The sequence below is a fragment of the Muntiacus reevesi genome, chromosome 9 (genome assembly GCF_963930625.1).
Source record: "Muntiacus reevesi chromosome 9, mMunRee1.1, whole genome shotgun sequence".
NCBI lineage: Eukaryota > Metazoa > Chordata > Mammalia > Artiodactyla > Cervidae > Muntiacus > Muntiacus reevesi.
Window position 1 is genome coordinate 31,572,013 of NC_089257.1, and position 19,251 is coordinate 31,591,263.

At 37.1% G+C, this 19,251-nt stretch overlaps 1 pseudogene; it reads left to right on the forward strand.

Moving 5' to 3' along the window:
- The first annotated feature begins 4,836 nt into the window (after positions 1–4,836).
- The window catches only part of LOC136175737 (glyceraldehyde-3-phosphate dehydrogenase-like), a 66,056-nt pseudogene continuing 51,641 nt past the window's right edge, over positions 4,837–19,251 (forward strand).

Below are 19,251 nucleotides of genomic sequence, written 5' to 3' on the forward strand. Positions count from 1 at the left end.
TAATCCCTTTCCCTACCTTGCTCTAAAACTTTATTTTAAGGATCATATGTTATGAACTTGGGACAGTCTCTTACCATATAGTTATCAAATTCAGCAACACAAAGGATGTCCTTGTTTTATTATGTGCTTAAAAGGTTACTTTATTCTTGCTCACAAGAAGTCGTGAAGAAGTCATAGTGTGTCAGGGCTACAGAGAAGGATTTTGCAGAGCTGTTGTTTATTTCCAGTCACTTTTATATTAGACACAGGGAATCTTTCACTTGCGGCAACTGCACGGTGCTGGAGCAACTGTGAGGAGATGATACCCCACGTCCAAGGGCAAAGGAGAAGTCCCAGCAAGATGGTAGGAGGGGCGAGATGGCATTTAGAATCAAACCCCACTCCAGCCAGAGACACTCAGAGGGTTCAAACAATCTTGTGTGCACAAGGACCCAGAGACCCCACAGAGACTGAGCAGAACTGTGTCTGAGTGTCTCCTGAGGAGGTATGGGTCACCGATGGACTGACACAGGGGCAGGGGCTCTGGGTGCAGCAGACTTGAGTATGACATAAATCCTCTTGGAGAAGGTCACCATTAACCCCACCACGCAGCTCCCAGAACTCACACAGGCCTGGGGAAACAGATTCTTGGAGGGCACAAACAAAACCTTGTGTGCACCAGGACCAGGAGAAAGAAGCAGAGACACCACAAGAGACTGACCCGGACTTGCCCGTGAGTGTCCAGGAGTCTCCGGCAGAGCCATGGGTTGGTGGTGGCCTGCTGCAGGGTCGGGGGCACTGGGTGTAGCAGTGAGTACATGGAACCGTTAGAAGGAGGTCATTATTATCTTAATTACCTCCACCAGAGTTTCAGTTCCCTTCTATTCAGATCAGTCACTCAGTCATGTCCGATGTTTTGCTACCCCATAGACTGCAGCACGCCAGGCCTCCCTGTCCATCACCAACTCCCGGACTTTACTCAAACCCATGTCCGTTGGGTCGGTGATGCCATCCAATCATCTCATCCTCTGTCGTCCCCTTCTCTTCCTGCCTTCAATCTTTCCCAGCATCAAGGTCTTTTCCTTTTTTTTTTTTTTCAAGGTCTTTTCAAATGAGTCAGCTCTTCACATCAGGCGGCCAAATGATTGGAGCTTCAGCTTGAACATCAGTCCTTCCAAAAAATATTCAGGACTGATTTCTTTTAGGATGAACTGTTTGGAACTCCTTGAAGTCCAAGGGACTCTCAAGAGTCTTCTCCAACACAGTTCAAAAGCATCAATTCTTCAGCACCCAGCTTTCTTTATAGTCCAACTTGGCATAATCAATAAAGTAGAAGTAGATGCTTTTCTGGAACTCTCTTGATCTTTCAATGATCCAACAGATGTTAGCAATTTGATCTCTAGATCCTCTGCTTATTCTAAATCCAGCTTGAACATCTGGAAGTTCACCGTTCATGTACTGTTGAAGCCTGACTTAGAGAATTTTGAGCGTTACTCTGCTAGCATGTGAGATGAGCACAATTGTGTGATAGTTTGAGCATTCGTTGGCATTGCCCTCCTTTGGGATTGGAATGAACACTGACTTTTTCCAGTCCTGTGGCCACTGTTGAGTTTTCCAAATGTGCTGGAATATTGAGTGTAGCACTTTCACAGCATCATCTTTCAGGATTTGAAAGAGCTCACCTGGAATTCCACCACCTCCACTAACTTTGCTCATAGTGATGCTTCTTAAGGCCTACATGACTTCACATTTCAGGATGTCTGGCTCTAGGTGAGTGATCATACCATCGTGATTATCTGGGTCATGAAGATCTTTCTTGTACAGTTCTTCTTTGTATTCTTGCCACCTCTTCTGAATACCTTCTGCCTCTGTTTGGTCCATACCATTTCTGTCCTTTTTTGAGCCCATCTTTGCATGAAATATTCCCTTGCAGTCTCTAATTTTCTTGAAAAGACCTTTAGTCTTTCCCATTCTATTGTTTTCCTCTATTTTGTTGTACTGATCACTGAGAAAGCCTTTCTTATCTCTCCTTGCTATTCTCTGGAATTCTGCATACAAGTGGGTATCTCCTTCCTTTTCTTCTTTGCCTTTCACGTCTCTTCTTTTCTCAGCTATGTGTGAGACCTCCTCAGACAACCATTTAGCCTTTTTGCATTTGTTTTTCTTGGGGATGGTCTTGAATCCCTGCCTCCTGTACAAGGTCACCAACCTCCGTCCGTGGTTCATCAGGCTCTCTGTCTATCAGATCTAATCCCTTGTATCTATTCTCACTTCCACTGTATGATCATAAGGGATTTGATGTAAGTCATACTTGAATGGTATAGTGTTTTTCCCTGCTTTGTTCAATTTAAGTCTGAATTTGGTAATAAGGAGTTTGTGATCTGAGCCTCAGTCAGCTCCTGGTCTTGTTTTTGCTGACTATATAGCGCGTATCCATCTTTGGCTGCAAAGAATATAATCAACCTGATTTTGCTGTTGATCATCTGAGGATGTCCTCGTGTAGAGCCTTCTCTTATGTTTTTGGAAGAGGGTGTTTGCCATGACCAGTGTGTTCTCTTGGCAAAACTCTGTTAGCCTTTGCCCTGCTTCATTCTGTACTCCAAGGCCAAATTTGCTTGTTACTCCAGGTGTTTCTTGACTTCCTCCTTTTGCATTCCACTCCCTTATAATGAAAAGGACATCTTTTTTGGGTGTTCATTCCAGAAGGTCTTGTACGTCTTCATAGAACCGTTCAGCTTCTTCAGCATTACTGGTTGGGGCATAGACTTGGATTACCATGATATGGAATTGTTCGCCTTGGATATGAACAGAGATCATTCTGTCATTTTTGAGATGGTATCCAAGTACTGCATTTCAGACTCTTTTGTTGATTATGATGGCTACTCCACTTCTTCTAAGGGATTCTTGCCCACAGTAGTAGATATAATAGTCATCTGAGTTAAATTCACCCATTCCAGTTCATTTTAGTTCACTGATTCCTAAAATGTCGACATTCACTCTTGCCATCTCCTGTTTGACCACTTCCAATTTGCCTTCATTCATGGACCTAACATTCCCAGTTTCTTTGCAATATTGCTCTTTACAACATAGGACTTTGCTTCTATTACCAGTTACATCCACACCATAGTTTGGACCCAGGTAACTAGCAGGGAGGGAACACAGCCCTACCCATCAGCAGAAAATTGGATTAAAGATTTACTGAGCATAGCCCTGCTCCTCAGAATAAAACCCAGTTTCCCCCTCAATCAGTCTCTCCCATTGGGAAGCTTCCATAAGCCTCTTATCCCTATCCAAGAGGGCAGACAGAATGAAAACCACAACCACAGAAAACTAACCAATCTGATCACATGGACCACAGCCTTGTCTAACTCAATGAAACTATGAGCCATGACATGTAGGAAAAGATGAATGGGTCATGGTGGAGACTTCTGATAAAATGTGGTCCACTGGAGAAGGGAATGGCAAACCACTTCAGTATTCTTGCCTTGAGAACCCCATGAACAGTATGAAAAGGCAAAAAGATAGGGCACTAAAAGATGAACTCCCCAGGTTGGTAGGTGCCCAATATGCTACTGGAGATAAGTGGAGAAATAACTCCAGAAAGACTGAAGAGGTGGAATAAAAGCAAAAACAACATCCAGTTGTGGATATGACTGGTGATAGAAGTGAAGTCCAACGCTTTGAAGAGCACAATTGCATAGGAATCTGGAGTTAGGTCCACGAATCAAGGCAAACTGGAAGTGATCAAACAGACGGCAAGAGTGAACATTGACATTTTAGGAATCAGTGAACTAAAATGGACTGGAATGGGTGACTTTAACTCAGTGATTATTATATCTACTACTGTGGGCAAGAATCCCTTAGAAGAAATCTACTATGAGTAGCCATTATAGTCAACAAAAGAGTCTGAAATGCAGTACTTGGATACCATCTCAAAAATGACAGAATGATCTGTTTGTTTCCAAGGCAAACCATTCAGTATCATGGTAATCCAAGTCTATGCCCCAACCAGTAATGCTGAAGAAGCTGAAGCTGAACAGTTCTTTAAAGACCTACAAGACCTTCTGGAATGAACACCCAAAAAAGATGTCCTTTTCATTATAAGGGAGTGGAATGCAAAAGGAGGAAGTCAAGAAACACCTGGAGTAACAAGCAAATTTGGCCTTGGAGTACAGAATGAAGCAGGGCAAAGGCTAACAGAGTTTTGCCAAGAGAACACACTGGTCATGGCAAACACCCTCTTCCAAAAACACAAGAGAAGACTACACATGGACATCATCAGATAACCAACAGCAAAATCAGGTTGATTATATTCTTTGCAGCCAAAGATGGATATGCTCTATATAGTCAGCAAAAACAAGACCAGGAGCTGACTGAGGCTCAGATCACAAACTCCTTATTGCCAAATTCAGACTTAAATTGAACAAAGCAGGGAGAAACACTACACCATTCAGGTATGACCTACATCAAATCCCTTATGATCATACAGTGGAAGTGAGAATAGATACAAGGGATTAGATCTGATAGACAGAGAGCCTGATGAACTATGGATGGAGGTTGGTGACCTTGTACAGGAGGCAGGGATTCAAGACCATCCCCAAGAAAAACAAATGCAAAAAGGCTAAATGGTTGTCTGAGGAGGTCTCACACATAGCTGAGAAAAGAAGAGATGTGAAAGGCAAGGGAGAAAGGCAAAGAGATACCCACTTGAATGCAGAATTCCAGAGAATAGCAAGGAGAGATAAGAAAGGCTTCCTCATTGATCAATGCAACAAAATAGAGGAAAACAATAGAATGGGAAAGACTAAAGGTCTCTTCAAGAAAATTAGAGACTGCAAGGGAATATTTCATGCAAAGATGGACTCAATAAAGGACAGAAATGGTATGGACCAAACAGAGGCAGAAGGTATTCAGAAGAGGTGGCAAGAATACAAAGAAGAACTGTACAAGAAAGATCTTCATGACCCAGATAATCACGATGGTATGATCACTCACCTAGAGCCAGACATCCTGAAACATGAAGACATGTTGGCCTTAGGAAGCATCACTATGAGCAAAGTTAGTGGAGGTGGTGGAATTCCAGGTGAGCTCTTTCAAATCCTGAAAGATGATGCTGTGAAAGTGCTACACTCAATATTCCAGCACATTTGGAAAACTCAGCAGTGGCCAGACTGGAAAAAATCAGTGTTCATTTCAATCCCAAAGGAGGGCAATGCCAGAGAATGCTCAAACTATCACACAGTTGCACTCATGTCACATGCTAGCAGAGTAATGCTCAAAATTCTCCAAGCCAGGCTTCAACAGTACATGAACAGTGAACTTCCAGATGTTCAAGCTGGGTTCAGAAAAGGCAGAAGAACCAGATATCAAATTGCTAACATCCACTGGATCGTTGAAAAAGCAAGAGAGTTCCAGAAAAATATCTACTTCTGCTTTGTTGACTATGCCAAAATCTTTGACTGTGTGGGTCACCACAAATTGTGGAAAATTCTAAAAGAGTTGTGAATACCAGACCACCTGACTTGCCTCTTGAGAAATCTATATGCAGGTCAGGATGTAACAGTTAGATCTGGAGATGGAACAACAGACTGGTTCCAAATAGGGAAAGGAGTATGTCAAGGCTGTATATTGTCACCCTGCTATTTAACTTATATGCAGAATACATCATGAGAAGAGGAAGCACAAGCTGGAATCAAGATTGCTGGGAGAAATATCAATAGCCTTAGATATGCAGATGACACCACCCTTATGGCAGAAAGCAAAGAAAAACTAAAGAGCCTCTTGATGAAAGTGAAAGAGGAGAGTGAAAAAGTTGGCCTAAAACTCAACATTCAGAAAACTAAGATCATGGCATCTGGTCCCATCACTTCATGGCAATTAGATGGGAAAACAATGGAAAGAGTGAGATACTTTTATTTTGGGGGCTCCAAAATCACTGCAGATGTGATTGCAGCCATGAAATTAAAGGACACTTGTCCCTTGGAAGAAAAGTTATGACCAACATATGCAGCATATTAACGAACAGAGACATTACTTTGTCAACATAGTTCCATTTAGTCTAAGCTGTGGTTTTTCCAGTAGTCGTGTATGGATGTGAGAGTTGAACTATAAAGAAAGCTGAGCACTGAAGAATGCATACTTTTGTATTGAGGCATTGGAGAAGACTCTTGAGAGTCTCTTGGACTACAAGGAAATCCAAGCAGTCAATCCTAAAAGATATCAGTCCTGAATATTCATTGGAAGGACTGATGCTGAAGCTGAAACTCCAATACTTTGGCTATCTGATGCAAAGAACTGACTCATTGAAATAGACCCTGATGTTGGCAATGATTGATGGCAGGAGAAGAAGGGGACAACGGAAGATGAGATTGTTGGATGGCATCACCGACTCAGTGGACTTGAGTTTGAGTAAACTCTGGGAGTTGGTGATGAATAGGAAGGTCTGACATGCTACAGTCCATGGGGTTGTAAAGAGTCAATGATGATTGAGTGACTGAACTGAACTTTTAAGCTGTGATGTTAACTGAGCCATAGTTACTTTCTGGCAGCCCTGATGTACTTTCGATGAAGAGATAGAGAATTTTTGATATTATGGCCTTTGTGATAAAAAGTATGAAATGTTGTTCCATTATATCCATTAATTTTAACATATTTTTATATTATTTTCTAAAAAATGGAAATCTAGCTCCATAGGGAAAATACTGAGTTTGACCAAAGCCTGGTGATCATTGCCTGTGATCAGGAGGCTGATACACAGACTCACATTTTGCAATGGAGAGAAAATTGCAAACACATAGGACAAATTGGACATGTAGACACAAATTGGTCCACATAGATGTGCCTGTGACTTTGCAGTACTCCTAAATTGTATTATAAGACCTTAACAATACAAATTAAGTATCTCCTAGTGGCATAATATTTTATTGACTGAAAGTCAGAATGTAATAGTCTTAGATTCAAATCTTGATTCCAGCTGTTAACAGTTTATGCTCCTAGACAAGATATTTAACATTTAACTTTTTCTATAAGAGTGGAGATAATAATATCCATGCTAGAGGTTCATGTGTGTGTGTGTTAGTCACTCAGCCATGTCCCACTGTTTAAGACCCTATGGACCACACTGCTGCTAGACTTCCCTGCCCTTCACTGTTTTCTGGAGTTTGCTCAAGCTCATATCCGTTGAGTTGGTTGTGTCCGACTCTGAGACCCTATGGATGGTAGCCTGCCAGGCTCCTCTGTCCATGGGATTCTCCAGGCAAGACTACTGGAGTGGGCTGCTGTGCCCTCCTCCAGGGGATCTTCCCAACCCAGGGATCAAACCTGAGTCTCCTACATCTTCTGCATTGGCAGGTGGGTTCTTTACTAGCAGCGTCACCTGGGAATCCCATTCAGGGGATAGTTAGGATTAAATGAGAATATGCATAATCAAATTTGACACAGAGCTTTATATATTATTATAATAAAATTTTACTTTATATATTATTTAGTTTAGCTTGGTTATTATTTTTATTATTCATAAGTAATCAGAAGGACATAATCCAGGAAATAACTTCACATTTTTCTTCCTTTGGCATATACATATGCACACAGAAACTCTAGGTACACACGCACATGCACCTATGAGCATATATCTAAAGACTGAATTTACTTACTTCAGACAAATAAAATTTGGGAAAATCTTTGGCCAGTTACCTTGGTTATAAACATAATCAAGCAAAACAGAAAGAAGAAAAATATCACTATTTGAGAAGTAGCATGGTTTTGTTTTCAAGTCATCAAAGAAAGTCACCAAACCAGCATTCAACTCCAAGTGCTAAGTCAAAACCTTTCTATCAAGTATTGCCTGGTCCCATTTTATGGATGTACATCATAGGATGATAGTTTGGAAATGGGAACCATTCTGAGGTGTCAGATATACTAGAAATGAAAAGTGATGATTCTGATGGTAATCTCATCAGAAAAACTAATTCCTTAACGTTTGCTGGAGGATTTCCAAGTTAACTTGGAAAATCAGTAGTTGTCTTTTGGATTTGAATAAATATCTAATTTCTTACAGTTTTTTATTCCATAAATCACTAATTTTCCCTCATTTAGTACTATCTTCTATTAACTCTCAACAAAAGCAGCTGATCTTCATTCAAATCTTTTCCAGCCATCCAAAATCTCCATGCAATGAAATGACAAAAGCTACAATTTCGAAGATTCGGTAAAATTTTTATTGGTACACAGACAGAGAAAAGGTGAGAAACCTCACCAAGGGTAGTGTTAATATGATCAAAAAACAGTGAAAAGTAGGGAAATGATGCACAAAGAAGGGATGAAATTATGCTGAATTCCTTGTTATCGACTCAACAACACCATCACTAATCTCAGAGATTTGAGGTTAGGTGTTAATTAAGGCATTAATGATATTTGGAAGGTGGAAGACATGGACAATCCATCAGTCTTGGTAGGCTGAGATTCACAGTTAGCTTCAGGGCATATCTCTGACAACTACTCTCTGGGCTGTGTCAGGCTTTGTGAATTTCCTAGGTGACCCTGCAATTCACAGTGGCTTCTACAAGCTCTTGACAACCACCCACTCTGGTGTTCAGGCCAAGACTCATGGAGAAGGAGTCTTAGGGTTTCCCAGAGGCAAATCCCAAGTCAAGGATTTAAATGCAACTAGCTCCTAGGGTTACAGTAATCCCAGCAAACACCAATATAGGATTTTAGAAAACAACAAAGGGACAGGAAAAAAATACTAAGTGTACTGAATCATGTTATACCTATGGATTAATTCTGTTGAAAACTCTGGAGTACATGTGGAAGTTGCATCTCCAAGTTAACTTGCCTGAGGAATGAAAGAACTAGGATATTTTTATACCAACTTCTCTTTGTCCCTGGTTGAGAGCTACTCCTGAAAGACACTGTTTGTTTGTTTTTGGCCTACTGTGAGCTCAAAAAGAGAGGATTTGGATAACAAAAATCTTGTGCGTGAACAGAAGTCAGTTCTTACTTACTATCATGGTAAGGCCACAGAGGAGATGGTCTTACTATATCTACTTGTTAACATTCTATTTATCCTCAATGTCCATCTCAAATAATCTTCGTGAAATCAAGCCTAACTTTCTCTACTTGGCACTAATTATGTCCTTAACTCTATTCTCTAGCACATCTCTTAAAAATTGTTCTAACAGGTCAATCTAATGAAGCATCCATTGCCCATGTTGTACTGTGAACATCCTTGTGACAGAGATTGTAGAAATATGCTATTTTATCTCCTAAGTCATCCAGCATAGTCTCTTCATGAGATACTGAACTTGTTGAATTAGAAGGACTTGACAAAGAAGGGAAAAGAGTGGTTAGAAACACAGGTTTCAAGACAAACAGCCCTGTGTTTCAACTTCAGATCCTGTACTTAATAACTGTATGTTTTCGGCTGGCCATTTATCTTTTTAAACATCTATTATTTTTAATTTGTAAAATGGGAATGCTGATGCATACTGTGAAGCACTGTAATGATTTAAATTCTTTTCTTAGTCACATTTTCTTGTTCTTATTTGCTCTAGGAGTCAGAACCCAGATCTAGTGGAGGAATGTTAAGAAAAGAAACCTATATATGAGCAGGGAGGTTGAGTTTAGGTCATGTTTATGGTTCTTTTCAACTCCAAAATTTTACAAAATAACACAATGTATATTTCCCAGGCTTTAGCCAGCCCTGCAGTAAAATTAGTGTCACTTAAATTAATGAACTTAAATTAATAGTTTCCAAAAATTACTTTGGCTCTAACCTTACAAGCACTTGTACAAACTCTATCTTTTCCATTCCAAAAATTCCCTTGATTACTTCTGGTATGTACCCTTAGTGAAGTCTGAAGGTGAGGAATGTTATTCATTTTGTTCACTATTACATCATTAGCATTTACAACAATGCCTAGAAAATGATAGGTGTTCCATAAATACTTGCTACTTATGAGAAAGTGTGTGTGTCCTGATGTTGAATATCTAATCACATGAATTGACACATTGTACCCAATTACTAAATCTGCTACTAAGGATATTGCTGGTCCTTCTAAAAACAAAGATATGAAACAAAGCCTAAGCTCAAAGACAAAGACAAAGCCCAAGCTCACATTACTTTTGCCAAAACTTAGAGGGATGCTTTGAAACTACAGAATGATCTTTGAAAATGACGTGGGAAGAGTTCCACTTGAGTAGGAAGTAATCAGGATATTGCCAACAAGAGATGTTACCCAAAGGTATTATAACTTAGAGCAAAGGACATGCCTGCCACAGCAAATGCACATTAAAATGGGATTTGGGTATTGATTTATAAAGTTAAACAAGATATTCAAAGTTTCTGTAGATTCTAGAATTCTGATTTTAAGTGTTTAATGTTTTCATTAAAAATTTCTAACTACACTGTTTAGAAAATGCAGAGATGGTAGATACTCAGTGAACAAGTAACTCATCATGCTAATGATTCCTAATATTTTAAGGGTTAAAATCATACTCCTAAGAGTTCACAGTAGTGGCTAAGAAAATAAGATTGAGTGTTGGATATATTCTGGGTTGTGTCTTGGGTCTGGCATTAGTTAGGAAAGATGTTTTGGGCAATATAGAGGCCCAAACTCTGTATGCAGGTCAAGAAGCAACAGATAGAACCAGGCATGGAACAACAGACTGGTTCCAAATTGGGAAAGGAGTACGTCAAAGCTATCTATTGTCACCCTGCTTATTTAACTTAATATGCAGAGTACATCATGTGAAATGCCAGGCTGGATGAAGCACAGGCTGGAATCAAGACTGCTGGGAGAAGTATCAATAACCTCAGATATGCAGATGGCACCACCCTTATGGCAGAAAGCAAAGAGGAACTAGAGCCTCTTGATGAAAGTGAAAGAGGAGTGAAAAAGTTGACTTAAAACTCAATATTCAGAAAACTAAGATCATGGCATCTGGTCCTATCACTTCATGGCAAATAGATGGGGAAACAATGGAAACAGTGAGAGACATTATTTCCTTGGGCTCCAAAATCACTATAGATTGTGACTGCAGCTATGTAAATAAAAGACACTTGCTCCTTGGAAGAATAACTTTGATCAACTTAGACAGTATATTAAAAAGCAGAGACATTACTTCGCTGACAAAGGTCCGTCTAGTCAAAGCTGTGGTTTTTTCAGTAGTCATATATGGATGTGAGAGTTGGACTTAAAGAAAGCTAAGTGCTGAAGAATTGATGCTTTTGAACTGTGTTGGAAAAGACTCTTGAGAGTCCCTTGGACAGCAAGGAGTTCAAACCAGTCAATCCTAAAAGATATCAGTCATGAATATTCTTTGGAAGGACTGATGCTGAAGCTGAAGCGACAATAATTTGACCACCTGATACATAGAGTCAACCCACTGGAAAAGATCCTAATGGTGGGAAAGATTGAAGGTAGAAGGAGAAGGGGATGACAGAGGATGAGATGGTTGTATGGCATCTCCGACCCAATGGACATGAGTTTGAGTAAACTCCGGGAGTTGGTGACGGACAGTGAGGCCTGGCGTGCTGCATCCATGGGGTCTCAAAGAGTCGGATTCGACTGAGTAGCTGAACTGAACTGAACTGAGCCACCTAAACTTAGTTTTTTAAGCTTTAAATTGTAAATAATGTGTACTTTACAATGCTATTGCAAAGATTAAAAGTTATACTGTGTATCAGTATAATACCTCTGAAATGGAAATGTTCACCAATAAGTAGAGTATTTTTGTTTCATTTTGTTTAAAATCAGAGAGATTACAGACTAAAATATCATGCAAAAAATGAAAATATTTGGCAATTAGAATGCTGTAAAAAACCTTTTTATTGTGTGTTTTGCATCTTTTGACCCAACAGAAGAAATGAAATGCATTCCTATAACTCCTTAAATTTCATAAAGTTAATTTGAATCCAGTAGATTAGAATCTGCCAATACAGGAGACATAAGTGACATTGGTTGAAACCCTGGGTCAGGAAGATCCCCTGGAGTAGGAAACGGAAATCCATGCCAGTATTCTTGCCTAGAACATTTCATGGACAAAGGAGCCTGGTGGGCTACAGTTCATGGGGTCTCAAAAAGTTGGCCACAACTGGGCATGCACACATGCTTGCATGCATGTTAGAAGCTGATTGCCTTAAGTAAGGCAAGCATTTTGGACAGTGTCTACCTAGATCACAGTAAGAACTTTATTTGCTACATCATCATTAAAATAGTCTATTTCATGATTGACCTCTCAAACACATGTTGTTTAAAAAGTAGATTGCTTCACAAATTTCTTATTTTGAAGAAGAGCTTATTTTTTATTTCAAATATGCATGCTAATTTATAAACCATGATAAATATGTCTAAGGAAGAATTTTTAAAATTTCATAATAGCAGCACCCAGACACACCCTCCCACCATGCTAGTATTTTTCTGTAATTCTCTTCATGTATTAATCCATGTATTTCTATTAACTGAAATAACAAAAAGCTCATATTTGCACAGGCTTGCCTCCATTTTTACCATCTCTTATTCTATAAGCATTCTTCATATTATTAATTTTTAAAAAACATATTTTGTAAAGTCTGTAGAGTATTCATAATTTAATTAATATCCTACTATTGAAACAGTAAGCTGTTTCCAGTTGTTTATTACAATATATTCACTGAAGTTATGGTATTCTTGGACATAAACCATCATTGCATATCTGATTATATCTTCAGGGTAAAATCTATGAAATTTCATTACTAGGGTAATGGATGTGTTAATTTTTAAATATCTTCTTTCATTCTATTATATTTCTCTCTAGATATGTTGTTCAAAACCCTAGTGGCTCTCCATTTCAATCAAAGGAAAAGCCAAAATCTTTATAAGGTCTACATATCTGGCCACCTCTTAAAATTCTGCCCTCTACTTCACTACTTTTTTTCTCAGTTACTCCATGGCAAGCATACATGGGGTCCTGGCTGCTCCTTTTACATAGCAAGCATGTTCTAACCTCTCAGAGTCTTTGTTTTCACTAGATCCTCCTTATGAATTACTCCTCTCCATTATCTTCTAGGAATCCACCATGTTCCCAGCAACTTTTTTCTTCATATTTCATCTATTCAATGAAGTGTATTCTTATCATCTTATTTCTTCTGCAATTTCTACCCTCAAGGTGTTGAATATTTTTAAACTGTTTTTGTGTTATTTTGAATAAGTCTGCCTCCTCACTCTAGAAGCTCTATATGGACAGAGAGAATCTTTAAAGTCTTCTATTCACTGATGTATTTGATTCATAAATATTAGTATCTTGTACACTGTAGTGCTAAATATTTGTTGGATAAATGGACACTTGACTTATACTACCAGTAATATTAGTCTATTATGCAACACTTTCATAAACAATATATGCTTTCTTTTATGTCTTTCATAATGATCATGCTTTCTCCCCCATTTTCCCCAGTTGTGTTCTTTACTTCTGTACAGTATTCTATGAGTTACTAGTAAGTTGTCTCACATATATTCAAATCCATTTTCTTTAAAACTAATTTTGAAATGTACTATCTTTAATACTTTTATGTTGTGCAGTTTTTGTACCTCCATGAATATGTAAGTTTCTTTCAATAATCACATGACTAAAATAGCTACCTTTTCATTTCTACTGTCCTCTCAACAAGATCTTTTTGTCCTAGTCTTTTGTTTCATCAAAATTTTAATTTAATGAAACACAAATTGTTTAAATTATATTGCCAAGTCAAAGCAAATCTTGTCCTTAGATTTGTTTCTTACTTTTACAAATTTTTTCAAATCAAATATATTCTTCTGTTTCTCGAGTACTCTGTTCTCTTTGTGTATGACTTGAGTACAGAGTCCTTTCATGGTCATGTCTTTGGTTGTGTGTTTTTATTTACACATCCTTGAGTGAAAAGAGATAAAGTCGTTCCTAACACTTTGCCATAAACAGGCATTTATCTTGGTTTCTATCCCTGTTTCCTGGTTACAAGCAGCAGTTTCCTCTCAGGACTAAGCTAGAAGGCCACAGATGTACCCAGCCTCTAGCCAAAACTTGTGTATCCAGCAATAATTTTTTAAATGTGGCTACAGAATTGAGGGAAGGGATCATCTGCTAGCTCTAACTGGAATTAAGAAAATTAAAATTTATTCTTCAATAATTTTAACTAATTCTTAGTTTCTCCTTTGCCAAAAAGCCTGAATAAAAATTGAGATGTTTAGGAGAATACCACTCCCATGACTCTTCTATTCACAAATTATTACTAGTCTGATTTCAAATTCAAGAATAAGAATATTAGCATCTACTCATCAATATATCTCTTTGTTACAATACACAGAAGGCCCAGATGCATGAATGTATCAACAGATTAATGGAGAAGAAGCGCAACTATTTTTCTTCTTAGTAAAGACCCTGATCTCTGAAACAGAGAAAAGGATGTCTTCTCATTTCCTTGCAAAAGTTATATTTTCCTCTGGGACAAAATTGTGTTTCAGCTTCAATCACTGGTGATGATTTTCATTTCATATCTTCATAGTCATAATTAGTAAAAATTTTTCTCTGATTTTGTTTTCATGGTTGTATATCTTTGTTTAAAAATCTGCTTTAAAAAAAAATCTGCTTATAGTTTCCATTTGGGAGTATATTCCACTACTCAGATACCAATTTAAACTAAGAGAGGTGTATAGAAATTTATTCCAGCTTTCTTAATTCTCAATTTTTCTTTCTTGTATTATGACAGTAATTTTTAAATTTTGGTATTATACTTTCAATAATTTCTGGTTTGGAGTCTCATACTGTTTTCTTTACATTTCACCCAATAGTAAGTCTCACCTTCCTTTATAAAAGTCATGCTTTCTTGTTAATAAAGAGGATTTCATAAAATCTTCTTAAACTATTGACTGACATAATAAATTACTTTCAGAGGAATATTAGTCCTCATTTTTGGTAGAAAAAATAGCCTAAATTATTTAATTGGTATTTTCAGGACATCACACCTCCCAAAAGACAGAAAACACATCCTTTTCAAGTGCACATGGAACTGAACCAAGAAATAGATAATTTGAAAAGAATGATTACTAGAAATGAAATTAAAAATTAAAAAAAAATAAATTTCATGCAAATAAAAGTCCCCAGATTGCTTCACTGGGGAATTCTACTAAACATACAAAGAAGAACTTATATCAATCCTTCTCAAACTCTCCCAAAGACTGCAGAGGAGAGAACACTCCCAGTCATTCGAGGAAGCTATCATCACCTTGATGTCAAAACCAGGCAAAGATGCTACCAAATAAGAAAATAACAGGCCAATATCTTTGATGGCTATAGATGCAAAAATTCTCAAAAAATATTAACAAATCAAATCCAACAGCACATAAAAAAAGATCATGCACCATGATCAAACTGGATTCATCCTAGTGTTCACAGGGATGGTTCAAGTCAATCAATGTGATACACCATGTTAACAAAAGACAAAAACCACATGATCATCTCAATAGAGGTAGAAAAATAAAACATTTGATAAAATACTAAGTCCATTAATGATAAAACCCCTCACCCAACTTGGTACTGAAAGAACATGTCTCAGTATCATAAATGCTATTATTTCAAATCCATAGCTAACATAGCACTCAATGGTGAAAAGCTAAAATCTGTTTACCTTTTAGCCTTTCAGTAACATTTTGCATTTTATGTCTTCAACATTTTGGCTTACAGATGTTCAGCTTAGGAACCAAATGCCTCAAGAGAAAATCACATGCAGAATTCATGGCTTTTTTCCCCCCCCTGGTTCCCTGTTCTCTGTGATCACCCTCTTAAATTTAAGTTTCACTTGTTTAGTGAAATTTTGACATCCAGACTCAGAAACTAGATCACGACTTACCATTAAATCAACAAATTTCCTAAGAAGAAAATTTAAGCATACATTCATAGCTCATCTAGATGTGTTTCCATGATCTCTCATCTCTGATATCTTGGTTCATTAACCCTTAGCTGCTATCTGCTCAAACAGATTTTTGTTGTTGTTAATTTTACCCAGCTTTGATACCTGTTCTTAGGGAAAAGAGGAGCCTAATACTAGTTACGAGGCTTCTGCTATAGCTCAGTGGTAAAGAATCCATTTGCACTGCAGAAGACACAAGTTTGATTCTCAGGTCAGGAAGATCCCCTAGAGTAGGAAATGACAACTCACTCCTCCAGTATTCTTGACTGGGAAATCCCACGGACAGAGGACCATGATGGGGTACAGTCCATGGGGCCTAAAAGAGTCTGACACAGGTGAATGACTAAAAAGCAACAACAACAATAACAATACTAGCTAATGCATCATAACTGGTATATTAATAATCCAAACAGAACTTTATGTTTAAATTCAACTCCTCTAAATCATTCACAGTTGGTTATGAAGATGAGATTCAAACCTGTGATTTCATGTTGCTTGCTTATTTGGTTAATTGCTTTTTCAACTGAGCTATTTACATTAACATTTTTTTCTACTTTTATATGAATTGAAAGTGAAAGTGTTAGTTGCTCATCCTTGTCTGACTCTGAGACCCAATGGACTGTAGTTCAACAGGCTCCTCTGTCCATGGGATTCTCTAGGCAGGAATACTGGAGTGGGTTGCCATTCCTTTCTCCAGGGGATCTTCCCCACCCAGGGCCTGAATCCTGAGTTTCCCACATTGCAGGTGGATTCTAAACAAGTACAGCAATGAATAGTTAAGAAGCAAAAAGTTCCAGATAATATGCTGAATGTATTAAAAACACTCTAAACTTGCATCTATAATTCTTGAGGAAGTAAAATCAATGTGTGCAACAGAGAACTCTATTAACTAAAATGTTTCCATGAGAAAAATCTCACTTACATGTTTCTAATATTTCCCTAACTGAATGATCTTTTAAAAATCAACTGATTTTACTATAATTTTTAGATGTATGAATTTCATTTATCAGACTCTCATTCCCAGAATATTTTTGTGACTTGAAGACATTTTTCTTCATTGAAAATAACAAACTTCTGTTGAAAGTATAAAATTTAAATGATTCTATTCATCTGTGAAATGAGTATTTGATCTATATTACATGAAGTATTTTTATAGGTTTCTTTTTTATGTTGTTTCATAAATAATCCATTCCATCAAAATGAATTCAAAAGTCTCTGTAAGAACTATTCAGAGTAAGAGGAAATTAAAAAGGAAATAATCATTCCTCTTTTTTATATGACCATTTTTTAATGTGCTTTTATGTGCCAAGTTTGGTGATAGTTATTTTGAATAATATAAAAAAATACTTCTCCCAAGAAGGATAATATTAATTGTGGTAAAAAAATAAACAATACATGGACAATATACTACTATTCATATCATGAGGGCTTAATGTAAATAAGCCTTGAAATTTTCAAAATTAGGGATAACTTTTTTGCATTTTATTGTATTTAGTATATTATATGAATTTAGAAATGATAAATATCAGTATAGGATGGAGAACTTAAAGAAATCTTATAGAAGGCTAGTTCAGATGAATTTTAAGATATTTGGACAGTCAAAGAAGGAAGGGGATTGAATTCTCACATTTTCAGTTTCTTCCCAGAAAGAATATTTCATGTTCAGTAGTGAATTCAATAAAATCCAATAAGATGTAGCATATTGAAGGTATAATAGCTTGCCATTCATGTGTGATATTTAATCACTGCATTACACACCAATTTATCAGTGTTCAAAAAATAATTTCATTTATCTTTATTTCAAGATTTCAAGAATCTATATATTTTTCAATATTAATTGTAGGCACTAAATGAAGTCTCACTATACTTACAATTTTTTGAAAGTATATCATTCAAATAAACCTGAATACTGAATTTGATACACTTTTCCCTTCCTCTTTCTGAGAACTAAATGAAAAAACAAACAAAAAATATAAAACAAGTGAGAATCTAATTGATCAAGAATGGAAGATATTGGCTAAAGTTTTATGAATAATAGTTGTTAAGAAAATGTATTTTTATTTGCCATTGAATCTTTAATAAAGTTTTGATATACTGCTCATGAATAAGTCAGTAGTTTTGCGAGAAACTGAATAATTTCATTTTACCTTCAATTATGTCATTTGAGTTACACAAATCACAGATTTATAGACTATTCCAGAATGAAGACATTTTGAAGATCATCTAATCTAGGGATGGCAAATGGTTTTTACGTTGTATATGAACTGTGACTTAGTGGAAAAGAGACCACTGATCCTGCAATGTTTATCATTGTCATGGGAGGGAAATATTATAGCACAAATTGGGTTGGCCAAAAGCTTCACTTGGGATTTTTGGAAGACCTCACAGCATTAGCTGCTCAGTCAGAATGTAGCCCATCAGGCTTCTCTGTCCATGGAATTCTCCAGGCAAGAATATTGGAGTGAGTTGCCATTCCCCTCTGCAGGCGATCTTCCCCACCCAGGGATCGAAACCGTCTCCTGCATTGCAGGCAGGGTCTTTACTCACTGAGCCACCATCACATTGGAATGAAGTTTGTGGCCAACTGAATATACAACATTTCTGTTATACTTAATCTAATCACCCCTACCTCTCTTCATGGAAATCTAAACACCAGAAGACAAGTTAATGTTCAATAGTCCAAGAGTGCAATAGTTCCTGGTAGAGCTGGAACCATAATCCATCTTTTTTTCCCACTGTATCATATTTCCATCATTTTTAGTCTTTATTCTCAAAAATTATTTTTAGCTAACCCTTGTATGAATGAAATAAACTCTTTTCTGTAAGACATAAATTAATTTTGGGAACTTAGTAATGTTTTATATAGTAGGTTTAATTCATTCAGAACTTAGGTTCAAGTCTGATACAAATTGAACCATGCTGAAAATAGTACAACATTTATATCTTTATTAATGATATTGCTCACAAAATGTATTTTGGAAGGAGTAGAAACAACAACTAATCATATATTTTTGAAATCATAATTGCAACAGTTAAAAATAGCAATCTAATGTTTTTAATACACAATTCTCTCATTTAAAATGTTATTTCCTCTGGAAGTCTTTTTTGACCTTTTCAATTATTTTCAATTCAAGTTATTTTCCTCTATATCTTTTCACCCAAGAGTACTCAGTTCATCCTTTCACCCAAGGTCTCCTCTAGAGTATGCAAGGCTTCATCTCCCATAAATATATTTTTATGGCTCCTTTCTATATTAACTAGGGCCTGAGGTAGGGTCCCCATTGGTCTAGGACTAAGAGTGGTACTGGTTCTATCATAGGAAATTCTTTTGTAAGTTTTTCCTTATTAGG